This window comes from Ranitomeya variabilis, chromosome 6, assembly GCF_051348905.1.
Source record: "Ranitomeya variabilis isolate aRanVar5 chromosome 6, aRanVar5.hap1, whole genome shotgun sequence".
Lineage (NCBI taxonomy): Eukaryota > Metazoa > Chordata > Amphibia > Anura > Dendrobatidae > Ranitomeya > Ranitomeya variabilis.
The window spans coordinates 322,317,319-322,332,539 of NC_135237.1; positions in this window are offsets into that span (position 1 = coordinate 322,317,319).

Here is a 15,221-nt window from a genome sequence, read left to right on the forward strand (position 1 = left end):
GAGCCAGAAGGTTGAAGCTCAGATTTATACAGTGGAGGACAACACCAGGGAGCGGCAGACACCGTTAGTAGGCCCTAACCACCAATTTTTTTTAAAAAAGCACATAATGAGAGCCAGAAGGTTGAAGCTCAGATTTATTCAGTGGAGGACAACACCAGGGAGCGGCAGACACCGTTAGTAGGCCCCAACCACCAAATTTTTAAAAAACAGCACTTAATGAGAGCCAGAAGGTTGAAGCTCAGATTTATACAGTGGGGAACAACACCAGGGAGCGGCAGACACCGTTAGTAGGCCCTAACCACCAATTTTTTTTTAAAAAAAAGCACTTAATGAGAGCCAGAAGGTTGAAGCTCAGATTTATACAGTGGAGGACAATTTGAATTAGGGACTGCAGACAGACTTAGTAGGCTGTCCCCTGTGGACCATGCATCCACCACATTAACCCATTGCGCCGTAATGAACACGTAAACTTCCGTGGCCATGCCTACAGGTCCATGCGTCTGTTGTCAGGTGCACCTTTGTACTTACAGATTGCCAGAGTGCATGGACAATGCGGTCTTTTACATGCTGGTGGAGGGTTGGGATGGCTTTTCTCGCAAACGAAGTGTCGACTGGTTAGCTTGTAGCGTAGTACAGCGTAGTCCATCATGGCTTTATTAATATTAAATAAAATATATAAATAGGCTCTATGAACTTTAAATAGGTTCCAGGGGTACACGGGCAGCATTGGTGTGGTCAGCGGAGGACGATTGCAAGGAGTGACCGCAGACAGGCTTACTAGGCCTAAAATAAATAAAAATAGGCTCTATGCAGTTTTAAATAGGTTACATGGGTACACAGGCAGCATTGTTGTGATCAGTGGAGGAGTATTGCAAGGAGGGACCGCAGACAGGCTTACTGGGCCTAAAATAAATAAAAATAGGCTCTATGCAGTTTTAAATAGGTTACATGGGTACACAGGCAGCATTGTTGTGATCAGTGGAGGAGGATTGCAAGGAGGGACCGCAGACAGGCTTACTGGGCCTAAAATAAATAAAAATAGGCTCTATGCAGTTTTAAATAGGTTACATGGGTACACAGGCAGCATTGTTGTAGTCAGTGGAGGAGGATTGCAAGGAGGCACCGCAGACAGGCTTACTGGGCCTAAAATAAATAAAAATAGGCTCTATGCAGTTTTAAATAGGTTACATGGGTACACAGGCAGCATTGGTGTGATTAGCGGAGGACGATTGCAAGGAGTGTCTGACACAGTTAGTACTCCCAAAAAATAAATAGATGTTAATGTCTCGCAAAACAACAAAACAAAAAAACAAAAGTGTGGCATACTTAGGTACAGGGGTGGGCTCATCTGCTGAGTTTCTGACATAGTAATTTGGCAGTAAGTATTTACTGGTGTCAATATAGGACACTGACCCAGACTATTTTATCTAGCATCATAGATGTCAACAAATTGGTATTGTCAGTGCCAGGCATTGAATGATGTCAGCGCATAGACTAAACATTGGTGGAGCTGTGAGAGATAATTTTGCACGTGGTAGAGCACAGTTTGAGCTGGGGGGGGGTGAACTCTCTTGTGGCCGGCGGTACCGTCCCAGGGCCCCTCATGTTACAACGGTGTGTCTGACGTTGGGTGCGCGCCACCACCGCCAGAGACACTTTATTGTACTATGAGGGACCCAGTGGCAGTGCCGTCGACCAAAAGCGGGCACACCCACCTCTTCAGACAAACGGCACTCTAACGGGTGCTTGCGCCAAGTGGTGAGACCACGGCCCCGTGGGGGGAGTTTTCCCATTGAGGGAGGTGTAAACATGTCGTATGCTGGACAAACAGCTGCTGCAAATTAAGAGATTGGAACACTCAGTAAGACCAGTCCACAAGCAAGACCTTTTTATAGGAAAGCTAGGTGTCAGCCGGGAAAGGTGGGGCAAAATAATTTGAAATCCAGGAGTGGTTCATTTTAATGAAGGTTAGATCATCCACATTTTGGGTAGCCAGACGAGTCCTTTTTTCGGTTAATATTGAACCAGCAGCACTGAATACTCTTTCTGATAGCACACTAGCTGCTGGGCAAGCAAGCTCCTGCAATGCATATTCTGCCAATTCAGGCCAGGTGTCTAATTTGGATGCCCAGTAATCAAATGGGAATGACGGTTGAGGGAGAACATCGATAAGGGATGAAAAATAGTTAGTAACCATACTGGACAAATGTTGTCTCCTGTCACTTTGAATAGATGCTGCAGTACCTGTCCTGTCTGCGGTCATTGCGAAATCACTCCACAACCTGGTCAGAAAACCCCTCTGTCCAACGCCACTTCTGAATTGTGCACCTCTAACACCTCTGCCCTGTAGCCCCCTGCAGCTCGTGTGAGAACCATCACCGGCGCTGTGTGCTGGGAATGCCTGAATCAAACGGTCTACAAGAGTTGCTTGTTTGGTTGCTAATATTTGTTCGAGGTTCTCATGTGGCATAATATTTTGCAATTTGCCTTTATAGCGAGGGTCAAGGATGCAGGCCAACCAGTAATCGTCATCGGTCATCATTTTAATAATGCGTGGGTCCCTTTTGAGGATACGTAAGGCATGATCCGCCATGTGGGCCAAAGTTCCAGTTGTCAAATCTGCGGTTGTGCTGGTTTGAGGGGCAGTTACAGGCAAATCTACGTCATTTGTCTCCCTTAAAAAAACAGAACCCGGCCTTGCAACGCCACTAATTTCTGTTGGCCCAGGGGAAGCTTCCTCATTAAAAAAGTACTCATCCCCATCATCCTCCTCGTCCTCCTCATCCTCTTCGCCCGCTACCGCGTCCTCTACACGGCCCTGACCAGACAATGGCTGACTGTCATCAAGGCTTTCCTTTTCCTCGGCTGTAGACGCCTGCTCCTTATGTGCGTCAAACTTTGCATCAGCAGACGCATTAGGGGGATGCTCATGCTTATTATGGCGTTGTCTGCACTAACCAGCCGTGTGCATTCCTCAAAACACTGAAGGACTTGACACAGGTCTTGTAGCTTCGACCACTGCACACCTGACAACTCCATGTCTGCCATCCAACTGCCTGCCCGTGTATCCTCCCACAAATACATAACAGCATGCCTCTGTTCGCACAGTCTCTGAAGCATGTGCAGTGTGGAGTTCCACCTTGTTGCAACGTCGATGATTAGGCGATGCTGGGGAAGGTTCAAAGACCGCTGATAGTTCTGCATACGGCTGGAGTGTACGGGCGAACGGCGGATATGCGAGCAAAGTCTGCGCACTTTGAGGAGCAGGTCGGGTAACCCCAGATAACTTTTCAGGAAGCACTGCACCACCAGGTTTAAGGTGTGAGCCAGGCAAGGAATGTGTTTCAGTTGGGAAAGGGCTATGGCAGCCATGAATTTCCTTCCGTTATCACTCCGTACCTTGCCTGCCTCAAGATGTACAGTGCCCAGCCATGACTGAGTTTCTTTCTGCAAGAACTTGGACAGAACTTCCGTGGTGTGTCTGTTGTCGCCCAAACACTTCACTGCCAATACAGCCTGCTGACGCTTGCCACTAGCTGTCCCATAATGGCACACCTGGTGTGCAACAGTGGCAGCTGCGGATGGAGTGGATGTGCGACTGCGGTCTGTGGACGAGCTCTCGCTTCTGCAGGAGGACGAGGAAGAGGAGGAGGGGGGGCGAACGCCTACAGCCAACTGTTTCCTTGACCGTGGGCTAGGCAGAACTGTCCCAATATTGCTGTCCCCTGTGGACCCTGCATCCACCACATTCACCCAGTGTGCCGTGATGGACACGTAACGTCCCTGGCCATGCCTACTGGTCCATGCATCTGTTGTCAGGTGCACCTTTGTAGTCACAGACTGCCTGAGTGCATGGACGATGCGGTCTTTAACATGCTGTTGGAGGGCTGGGATGGCTTTTCTAGAAAAGAAGTGTCGACGGGGTAGCTCGTAGCGTGGTACAGCGTAGTCCATCAGCGCTTTGAAAGCTTCGCTTTCAACTAACCGGTAGGGCATCATCTCTAATGAGATTAGTCTAGCAATGTGGGCGTTCAAACCCTGTGTACGCGGATGCGAGGATGAGTACTTCCTTTTCCTAACAAGAGTCTCATGTAGGGTGAGCTGGACTGGAGAGCTGGAGATCGTGGAACTAGCGGTGGTGCCGGTGTACATGGCAGACTGAGAGAGGGTTGGAGATGGTATTCTTGCCGGTGCCCTACATGCAGTGTTTCCTACTACGAACCTGGTGATTCCCTGACTGCTTTGGCCTGGAGACAAAAGCTGCACAGATACTGCAGGTGGTGCGGGAAATGGTGAGCTTACAGAGAGGGAAGGGATGTAGCGTTGCTGACTAGCTTCATTGGCCGAGGGTGCTGCAACCTTTAGGCACGTTTGGTAGTTAGTCCAGGCTTGCAAATGCATGGTGGTTAAATGTCTATGCATGCAACTTGTATTTAGACTTTTAGGATTCTGACCTCTGCTTAAGGTAGTTGAACATTTTTGACAGATGACTTTGCGCTGATCATTTGGATGTTGTTTAAAAAAATGCCAGACTGCACTCTTTCTACTATCGGATACCTTTTCAGGCATTGCAGACTGAGCTTCTTTAACCAGATGGCCACGCTGTCCTCCAACTGGTTTTGGTTTTGCCACGCGTTTTTGGCCAGATACAGGCCCGGCAGATGGAACCTGTTGTGATGTTGATGCCTGCTGCGGCTCCTCCTCCTCCTCCACTTCAGAACTACTGCTGCCTGCACCCTGTTCCCCCAATGGCTGCCAATCGGCGTCAACAACTGGGTCATCTATGACCTCCTCTTCTATCTCGTGTACAACTTTGTCTGTGTCACCGTGTAAGCCGGTGGTATAGCGTTCGTGACGGGGCACCATAGTCTCAGCTGGGTTTGATTCTGGCTCAGTACACTGCGAGGGCAATGTTCTGGTCTGAGTCAAAGGAACAGCATATTAATCTGGCTGTGGCTGTGCATCAGTGCACTCCATGTCCGATTCAACTTCTAATGGGCATGGCCTATTAACTGTTTCACTGTCTAACCCAGGAACGGAAGGTGTCTCCTGACGCATCCTTCTCTCTTGTTCTGGGTGAAGAAGACAAGGAAGCGACTTGTCCCTGACCGTGAACATCCACTAACGACGCGCTGCTTTTACATTTAGCACTTTCAGAAGAGGAGGCAAAAGAGCTAGAGGCTGAGTCAGCAAGGAAAGCCAAAACTTGTTCTTGCTGCTCCGGCTTTAAAAGCGGTTTTCCTACTCCCAGAAAAGGGAGCGTTCGAGGCCTTGTGTAGCCAGACGACGAACCTGGCTCAACAACTCGAGACTTAGGTGCTGTACTGCTTTTACCATGACCACCTGATGCTCCACCACCACTACCATCATTACCAGCTGACAATGACCACCCACGGCCACGACCTCTTCCACCAGACTTCCTCATTGTTTGCAAAATGTAACCAAAGTAACGATATTTGTTACTGTAAAACAACTTATAAGGTGAACTCTAACTTCTGTAGGATTTATATACACCTTTATAGGTGGCTGACACTGAAAGGAAAACCAGGCCCAATGTTACACACTAGGTTTTCTGTGCCCCAATAATTTTAGACAGATGGCACACACACGACCGGCACTCAAGCAGAAATGCCAATCTTAATCTTCCACTATTTTTTGTTTTCAGGGAGAATTAAAAAAAAATAAAAAATGGACCAGTATTACACACTAGGTTTTCTGTGGCACACAATGAGAGACAGATGCCACACACAGCACTGGCACAGAGGCAGACTTGCCAATCTTTATCTCCCTGCAGTAATCTCAGAAAAGTATGGCAGGCAGCTATAAAAAGGACAGCTGCACACAAAAGTGTGGACAAACAAACAAGATAGCTGTGCAGAAAGGAAGGAACAACAGGATTTGTGCTTTGAAAAAAGCAGTTGGTTTGCACAGCGGCGTACACACACAGCAACGCAGCTATCAGGGAGCCTTCTAGGGCAGCCCAATGAGCTACAGCGCTGAGGGAAAAAAAATGTAGCTTCCACTGTCCCTGCAAACAAAAGGTGGTGTTGGACAGTGGAAATCGCTACAGCACAAGCGGTTTGGGGGTGAATGTACCCTGCCTAACACTATCCCTGCTTCTGACGAAGCGGCAGCAACCTCTCCCTACGCTCAGATCAGCAGCAGTAAGAAGGCGGTCGGCGGGAACGCCCCTTTATAGCCCCTGTGACGCCGCAGAAAGCAAGCCAATCACTGCAATGCCCTTCTCTAAGATGGTGGGGACTGAGATCTATGTCATCACGCTGCCCACACTCTGCGTCCACCTTCATTGGCTGAGAAATGGCGCTTTTAGCATCATTGAAACGCGACTTTGGCGCGAAAGTCGCGTACCGCATGGCCGACCCCACACAGGGATCGGGTCGGGTTTCATGAGACGCCGACTTTGCCAAAAGTCGGCGACTTATGAAAATGACCGATCCGTTTCGCTCAACCCTAGTCTCGAGGTTCCACGTTAAACTACAATAAAAACGAATGTGAACTTCACCATCTGTGCCTCCGTTTCCATTCATTACAATGGGCCTTCCAGCAGGACAATGACCCCAAATCTACTTCAAAAAGCAACCACAAATGGATGGAAACAAAGCGCTGGAGAGTTCTGAAGTGGCCAGCAATGAGTCCAGATCTAAATCCTATTGAATACCTGTGGAGACATCTTAAAATTGCTGTTGTGAGAACACACCCTTCAAATATAAGAGACCTGGAGCAGTTTGCAAAAGAAGAGTGGTCCAAAATTCTAGTTGAGAAGTGTAAGGCCGGGGTCATACTAGAGAGGAATACGGACCTATGAGAGGTGCAAAAACAACGCATTGCACACGGATAAATGTTTCTCTATGGGGCAGGTCCTATCTGCCGTATATTTCTCGGCCATATTTTACGGGCTGAGAAAATCGCAGCATGCTGTGTTTTTCAGCGTATTTCGCAAAAAATCCGCCAATGAAAGTCTATGGGGGTGAGAAAAATACAGATTACACACGGACTATGCATGTGATTTGGGAGAAATACGCACCGGTGTTCTATAGAAAAGCCGGTAATTCAGTGCGGTGTACAGTAAAATCACACTGACAGGATAGAATAGAATAGCTAAAATAAATGTCAAAACATAGAATAGGTATATATATATATATTTATATGTCATTGACACACACATATACACTCACCGGCCACTTTATTAGGTACACCATGCTAGTAACGGGTTGGACCCCCTTTTGCCTTCAGAACTGCCTCAATTCTTCGTGGCATAGATTCAACAAGGTGCTGGAAGCATTCCTCAGAGATTTTGGTCCATATTGACATGATGGCATCACACAGTTGCCGCAGATTTGTCGGCTGCACATCCCAAAGATGCTCCATACAAGGCAGGATGGATCCATGCTTTCATGTTGTTTACGCCAAATTCTGACCCTACCATCCGAATGTCGCAGCAGAAATCGAGACTCATCAGACCAAGCAACGTTTTTCCAATCTTCTACTGTCCAATTTCGATGAGCTTGTACAAATTGTAGTCTCAGTTTCCTGTTCTTAGCTGAAAGGAGTGGTACCCGGTGTGGTCTTCTGCTGCTGTAGCCCATCTGCCTCAAAGTTCGACGCACTGTGCGTTCAGAGATGCTCTTAGGCCTACCTTGGTTGTAACGGGTGGCGATTTGAGTCACTGTTGCCTTTCTATCAGCTCGAACCAGTCTGCCCATTCTCCTCTGACCTCTGGCATCAACAAGGCATTTCCGCCCACAGAACTGCCGCTCACTGGATTTTTTTTCTTTTTCGGACCATTCTCTGTAAACCCTAGAGATGGTTGTGCGTGAAAATCCCAGTAGATCAGCAGTTTCTGAAATACTCAGACCAGCCCTTCTGGCACCAACAACCATGCCACGTTCAAAGGCACTCAAATCACCTTTCTTCCCCATACTGATGCTCGGTTTGAACTGCAGGAGATTGTCTTGACCATGTCTACATGCCTAAATGCACTGAGTTGCCGCCATGTGATTGGCTGATTAGAAATTAAGTGTTAACAAGAAGTTGGACAGGTGTACCTAATAAAGTGGCCGGTGAGTGTATATATTTATATTTAATACAGAGCTAGATAGCAGAAAAGCCGGTAATTCAATTGCTGGCATTTGCTATCTCCTTCTCAAACCCGACAGGATATGAGACATGGTTTACATACAGTAAACCATTTCATATCCCTTATTTTTTTACATATTCCTCACTACTAATGTTAGAAGTGTCTGTGTGCAAAATTTGGGCGCTATAGGTGTTAAAATAAAGGGTTAAATCACGGAAAAAACAGGCGTGGGCATCCCCGCAATTTTCTCTGCCAGAGTGGGAAAGTTAGTGACTGAGGGCAGATATTAATAGTCTAGAGGGGGACCATGGTTATTGGCCCCCCCTGGCTAAAAACATCTGCCCCCAGCCACCCCAGAAAAGGCACATCTGTAAGATGCACCTATTCTGGCACTTGGCCACTCTCTTCCCACTCCCGAGTAGCGGTGGGATATGGGTGTAATAATTGTAGGGGTTAACTCAGGAGACTCTTTGCGTGGAACAAGACAACTACAGGACACAGTTTTATAAGTGGTAAAGTCTATATTATCACACGGTGATTCAAACAGGTGCAGAGAGAAACTCAAGTCCACAACACTTGGTGCAAATATCAAATGCAGCTCAGCAGTCTATAGGAAACTTCAGAGGAAAATGCAATCACGTAGAAAGTCTATGAAGCACAATTATTCTTGAGGATACTTGACACGAATAAGTCATTGCTTAGTCCACAACACAGATAGATCTATAACATAACGCTGGGAGCGTCACTCTGTCTGAAGCCTTTATAGACTGCGCAAGCGCCGGCGCAGTATGGACCCCACAGAGTGACGCTCCCAGGAGATCGCGGTATGCGTAAGCACTGAACGCACACCGCGATCTCCAACGGAGAAGCAGGGACGTGCCAGGAGGGTGAGTATGCTATATTCACCTGTCCCCCATTCCACCGATGCACGCTGCTCCATCCTCCACATCCTCTGCCTGTGACGTTCAGGTCAGAGGGTGCGATGATGCGCTTAATGCGCACCGCCCTCTGACTGAACAGTCACAGGCAGAGGACCCGGAAGACGGAGCGGCACGCAGCACTGGATCAGGGCCAGGTGACTATAGCAAGTGCTGGGGGCCTGAGCCAGCGGTGACTCCGGCACCTGACCCCCACAGCGCGCCGGTGTCCCCGCCTGCTCAGGTCCCCCAGCACTCGGCGCCCAGCGATGATAGGTGAGTATGTTATTTATTTATTTTTTATTGCATCAGCATACAGGGCATATAATCCTATGGAGCATCTTATGGAGGGGCCATCAACCAGAATGGATCAGCATACAGGGCATATAGTACTATGGAGCATCTTATGGGGGCCATCAACCATAATGGATCAGCATACAGGGCATAAAATCCTATGGAGCATCTTATGGGGGCCTGTTATGATCTGGTGACCTTGGAGCCGCATGAGAGACTTTCTCAGGAGTAGGTGGTACCTGTACTGACCGCAAACCCTAAACTAACACCGCAACTAGAAGTAGCCGTGGGATGTACCTAACACGTCCTAGACATCTCGACACAGCCGGAGGACTAAATACCCCTATAGATGGAAATGGGAATTCTATCTTGCCTCATAGCAGAACCCCAAAGGATAGACAGCCCCCCACAAATATTGACTGTGAGTATAAGAGGAAAGACACACGCAGGCAGAAAAACAGGATTTAGCAAAAGAGGCACTTCTAGCTAAATAGAAAAGGATAGGACAGAATTCTAAGCGGTCAGTATTAAAATCCAAAAAAATATCCACAGCAGATAATACAAATATTCCACATCTAACTAAAGACATAGAAAGTATATCTGCATCTCCTGAAAATCCAGCATGACTGAAAATCCAAACAAAGTCTAAGCTGGACAAAAACACAATAAATTGCACTGAATTGCAAAGCACACTGCATGTGTGCACAGAGACAAAAAACCAGACACTTATCTTAGATGAATTGGCAGCAGGGCATGAGGAGCCAGAGAGAGATGCAATCCCTCCAAGTACAATGGACAACTGGCACAGACTCATTGATACTGCACACCTAAATACCTAATAGAGCTGCAATCAGCAGAAACACCTGCCCGGATTACAACCCCAAGACAACTGCACTACCACCAACAACCACCGGAAGGAGCCCAAGAGCAGAATTCACAACAGTACTTCCCCCTTGAAGAGGGGTCACTGAACCCTCACCAGAGCCCCCAGGCCGATCAGGACGAGCCAGATGAAAGGCACGGACCAAATCAGCAGCATGGACATCAGAGGCAAAAACCCAAGAATTATCCTCCTGGCCATAACCCTTCCATTTGACAAGGTACTGAAGCCTCCGCCTCTAAAAGCGAGAATCCAAAATCTTCTCAACCACATACTCCAACTCCCCATCAACCAACACAGGAGCAGGAGGATCAACAGAGAGAAAAACTGGCACCACATATTTCCACAACAAAGATCTATGGAAAACATTATGGATGGCAAAAGAGGCCTGAAGGGCCAAACGAAAAGACACCGGATTGATAATCTCAGAAATCCTATAAGGACCAATAAACCGAGGCTTAAACTTAGGGGAAGAAACCTTCATAGGAACATGACGGGAAGACAACCAGACCAAATCCCCAACCCGAAGCCGGGAACCAACACACCGAGGACGGTTAGCAAAACGCTGAGCCTCCTCCTGAGACAACACCAAATTGTCTACCACATGAGCCCAAAACTGCTGCAACCTGTCAACCACAGAATCCACACCAGGACAATCAGAAGGTTCAACTTGCCCCGAAGAAAAACGAGGATGAAAACCAAAATTACAAAAGAAGGGCGAAACCAAGGTAGCCAAACTAGCCCGATTATTAAGGGCAAACTCGACCAATGGCAAGAAAGCCACCCAATCATCCTGATCAGCAGACACAAAGCATCTCAAATAAGTTTCCAAAGTCTGATTAGTTCGCTCAGTCTGGCCATTTGTCTGAGGATGAAATGCGGAAGAAAAAGACAAATCAATGCCCAGCCTAGCACAAAAGGCCCGCCAAAACCTAGAAACAAACTGGGAACCTCTGTCAGACACAATATTCTCCGGAATACCATGCAAACGAACCACATCCTGAAAAAACAACGGAACCAAATCAGAAGAGGAAGGCAATTTAGGCAAAGGCACCAAATGAACCATCTTAGAAAACCGGTCACAAACCACCCAGATAACCGACATCCTCTGGGAAACCGGAAGATCTGAAATAAAATCCATAGAAATATGCGTCCAGGGCCTCTCAGGGACCGGCAAAGGCAAAAGCAACCCACTAGCACGGGAACAACAAGGCTTGGCCCGTGCACAAGTCCCACAGGACTGCACAAAAGAACGCACATCACGCAACAAAGAAGGCCACCAAAAGGACCTACCAACCAAATCTCTGGTACCAAAAATACCAGGATGGCCAGCCAACACAGAACAATGAACCTCAGAAATCACTCTACTAGTCCATCTATCAGGAACAAACAGTTTCCCCACTGGACAGCGGTCAGGTTTGTCAGCCTGAAATTCCTGCAGAACCCGTCGCAAATCAGGGGAAATGGCAGAAAGGACCACCCCTTCCTTCAGAATGCCGACCGGCTCAAGTACCTCAGGAGAATCAGGCAAAAAACTCCTAGAGAGGGCATCAGCCTTAATATTCTTAGAACCCGGAAGATACGAAACCACAAAATCAAAACGGGAGAAAAACAGGGACCATCGAGTCTGTCTAGGATTCAGCCGTTTGGCAGATTCGAGGTAAATCAGATTTTTATGATCGGTCGAAACCACAATACGGTGCTTGGCTCCCTCAAGCCAATGTCGCCATTCCTCAAACGCCCACTTCATAGCCAACAACTCCCGATTGCCGACATCATAATTGCGTTCAGCAGGTGAAAACTTACGGGAAAAGAAGGCACACGGTTTCATCAAGGAACCATCAGAATTCCTCTGAGACAAAACGGCCCCTGCCCCAATCTCAGAAGCGTCAACCTCAACCTGAAACGGAAGAGAAACATCTGGCTGACGCAACACCGGGGCAGAAGTAAATCGGCGTTTAAGTTCCTGAAAGGCAGAGACAGCCACAGAGGACCAATTCGTTACATCAGCGCCTTTCTTCGTCAAATCGGTCAGGGGTTTAACCACACTGGAGAAGTTAGCAATGAAACGGCGATAAAAATTAGCAAAGCCCAAAAATTTCTGAAGGCTCTTCACGGATGTGGGCTGAATCCAATCATGAATGGCCTGAACCTTAACCGGATCCATCTCTATAGATGAGGGAGAAAAAATGAAGCCCAAAAAAGAAACCTTCTGCACTCCAAAGAGACACTTAGACCCCTTCACAAACAAAGCATTATCACGAAGGATCTGAAATACCATCCTGACCTGTTTCACATGAGACTCCCAATCATCGGAAAAAATTAAGATGTCATCCAAATATACAATCATGAATTTATCAAGATAATTCCGGTAGATATCATGCATGAAGGACTGAAAAACAGATGGAGCATTAGAGAGCCTGAATGGCATCACAAGGTATTGAAAATGGCCTTCGGTTGTATTAAACGCAGTTTTCCATTCGTCACCCTGCTTAATACGAACAAGATTATATGCCCCCCGAAGGTCAATCTTAGTAAACCAACTAGCCCCCTTAATCCTGGCAAACAAATCGGAAAGCAAAGGTAAAGGGTATTGAAACTTGACCGTGATCTTATTCAAGAGGCGATAATCAATACAGGGTCTCAAGGAGCCATCCTTCTTAGCAACAAAAAAAATCCCGCTCCCAACGGTGAAGAAGATGGCCGAATATGCCCTTTCTCCAAAGACTCCTTAACATAACTCCGCATTGCGGTATGTTCCGGCACAGACAGGTTGAAAAGTCGGCCCTTAGGAAACTTACAGCCTGGAATCAAGTCAATAGCACAATCACAGTCCCTATGCGGTGGAAGGGAACTGGACTTGGGCTCATCGAATACATCCTGAAAATCAGACAAAAACTCTGGAACTTCAGAAGAGGAGGAAGAGGAGATTGACATCACAGGAACGTCATTATGAACCCCCTGTGACAAAACACTCCGGGATCGCCTTTGCTGGGGTCAAAGGTCACATGGTTTGTGCATTGAACTCTGAGGCGACAGCAGGTTTCCAAGTAGGCTGACCCTTGGTCAGGTTTATTAAAGTGAAAGCAAATATAAAACAAAACATAAACATAAATCCTTGCCTGTCCGGCACTAACTAAACAAGCACGTTCCTAACTAACAACTGGGGGGGCTTCTCCCACCCAGCTAACATTACATAGATCATGAGCACAGCTCCCACTCACGTTTGTCTCACACAGACAGGCATTCTGTGTGCCCCAGGCTGACACCTGAAACCTCCAGCTGGTCAGCCTTTATTCCTGCACTTATTAACCCCTCGGTATCCTGATGATACTGAGCGGCCTAATTCACATAGGACAAATACCTGGGCGAGATATACCTGCCCCCGACTACCAGACCGACATGACTCTTACATATCCTCCCCCCCTGCTCAGACCACTCAGGTTGAGCAAGAATACTCTCCAAACAGTGTACTCGGGACAGGGCATCAGCGTTCCCCATCTGCACCCCGGGGCGGTGCTCCACCGTGAAAGAGTAAGCCTGCAGGGCAAGGAACCACCGGGTTACCCGACTATTACGGTCCTTGTGGAGGTGCATCCACTTGAGAGGGGCATGGTCAGTGACCAGCCTAAACTTCCTACCTGCCAGGTAATATTTGAGGGAGTCGAGAGCCCATTTGATGGCTAGGCACTCTTTTTCAATCACGGCATACCTCTGCTCATGTACATTCAGTTTCCGACTGAGGTAGAGGACCGGGTGTTCGACTCCGTCCCTTACCTGGGAAAGTACAGCTCCGACACCAGTATCAGAAGCATCAGTTTGCACCACAAACTCGCTGCTGAAATCAGGAGTCACTAGTACGGGCTGAGAGCACAAAGCCCGTTTCAGACTGTGGAAGGCCTCTTCAGCCGCTGAGGACCATTTTACCATGACGGAATCCCTTCCTTTGGTAAGATCCGTCAAGGGGGTAGCCATGGCTGCAAAGTTGGGTATGAACCGGCGATAATAGCCAGCAATGCCCAGGAAAGCTTGAACTTGTTTCTTGTTCACTGGTTGCGGCCAGCCCTGAATTGCCTGTATTTTGTCGATCTGGGGTTTAACCACTCCTCTGCCAATCACGTAGCCCAAGTATCGGGCTTCTTCAAGGCCGATGTGACATTTCTTGGGATTCGCCGTTAAGCCTGCGTCTCTCAGGTCGTCAATCACCGCCTGTACCTTCCGGAGGTGAGCTTCCCAGTCCACGCTGTAAATTATGATGTCGTCTAGGTAGGCAGAAGCGTACTGCCTGTGGGGCCTCAAGACTCGATCCATCAATCTCTGGAACGTTGCTGGGGCTCCGTGAAGTCCAAACGGCATGTAGATATACTGGAACAGCCCTTCCGGTGTAGCAAATGCCGTCTTCTCTCTGGCCGCCTCGGCCAGAGGGATCTGCCAGTACCCCTTTGTTAGATCCAGGGTCGTAATATATCGGGCTTTACCCAGCCGATCGATCAACTCATCGACCCGGGGCATAGGATAGGCATCAAATTTAGAAACCGCATTCAGTTTCCTAAAGTCATTGCAAAACCGTATAGAGCCATCCGGCTTAGGTATCAACACGATTGGACTGGACCAGGCGCTGTGCGACTCTTCAATGACTCCTAAGTCCAACATTGCCTTCACCTCCCGGGAGACGGCTTCACGGCGTGCTTCCGGAATCCGGTATGGCTTCACATGAACTGTGACACCAAGCTCTGTGACAATCTCATGTCTCACTAGCCTAGTCTGGCCAGGTTTTTCCGAGAAAAACTGTTGGTTCTGTAACAAAAACTGCTTAACCTCAGATTTTTGTCGTTCAGAGAGAGTCTCGGCAATCTGCACCTCCGGTACGGTAGGTGAGCAAACCGGATGGGGCAGATCCGCTGTTAGGGCAGCGTGGTCTTTCCAGGGTTTTATCAGATTCACATGATAAATCTGTTCTGGTTTTCTCTTACCAGGCTGGTGCACTTTATAGTTCACTTCTCCAACTCGTTCCATGACCTCAAAGGGGCCC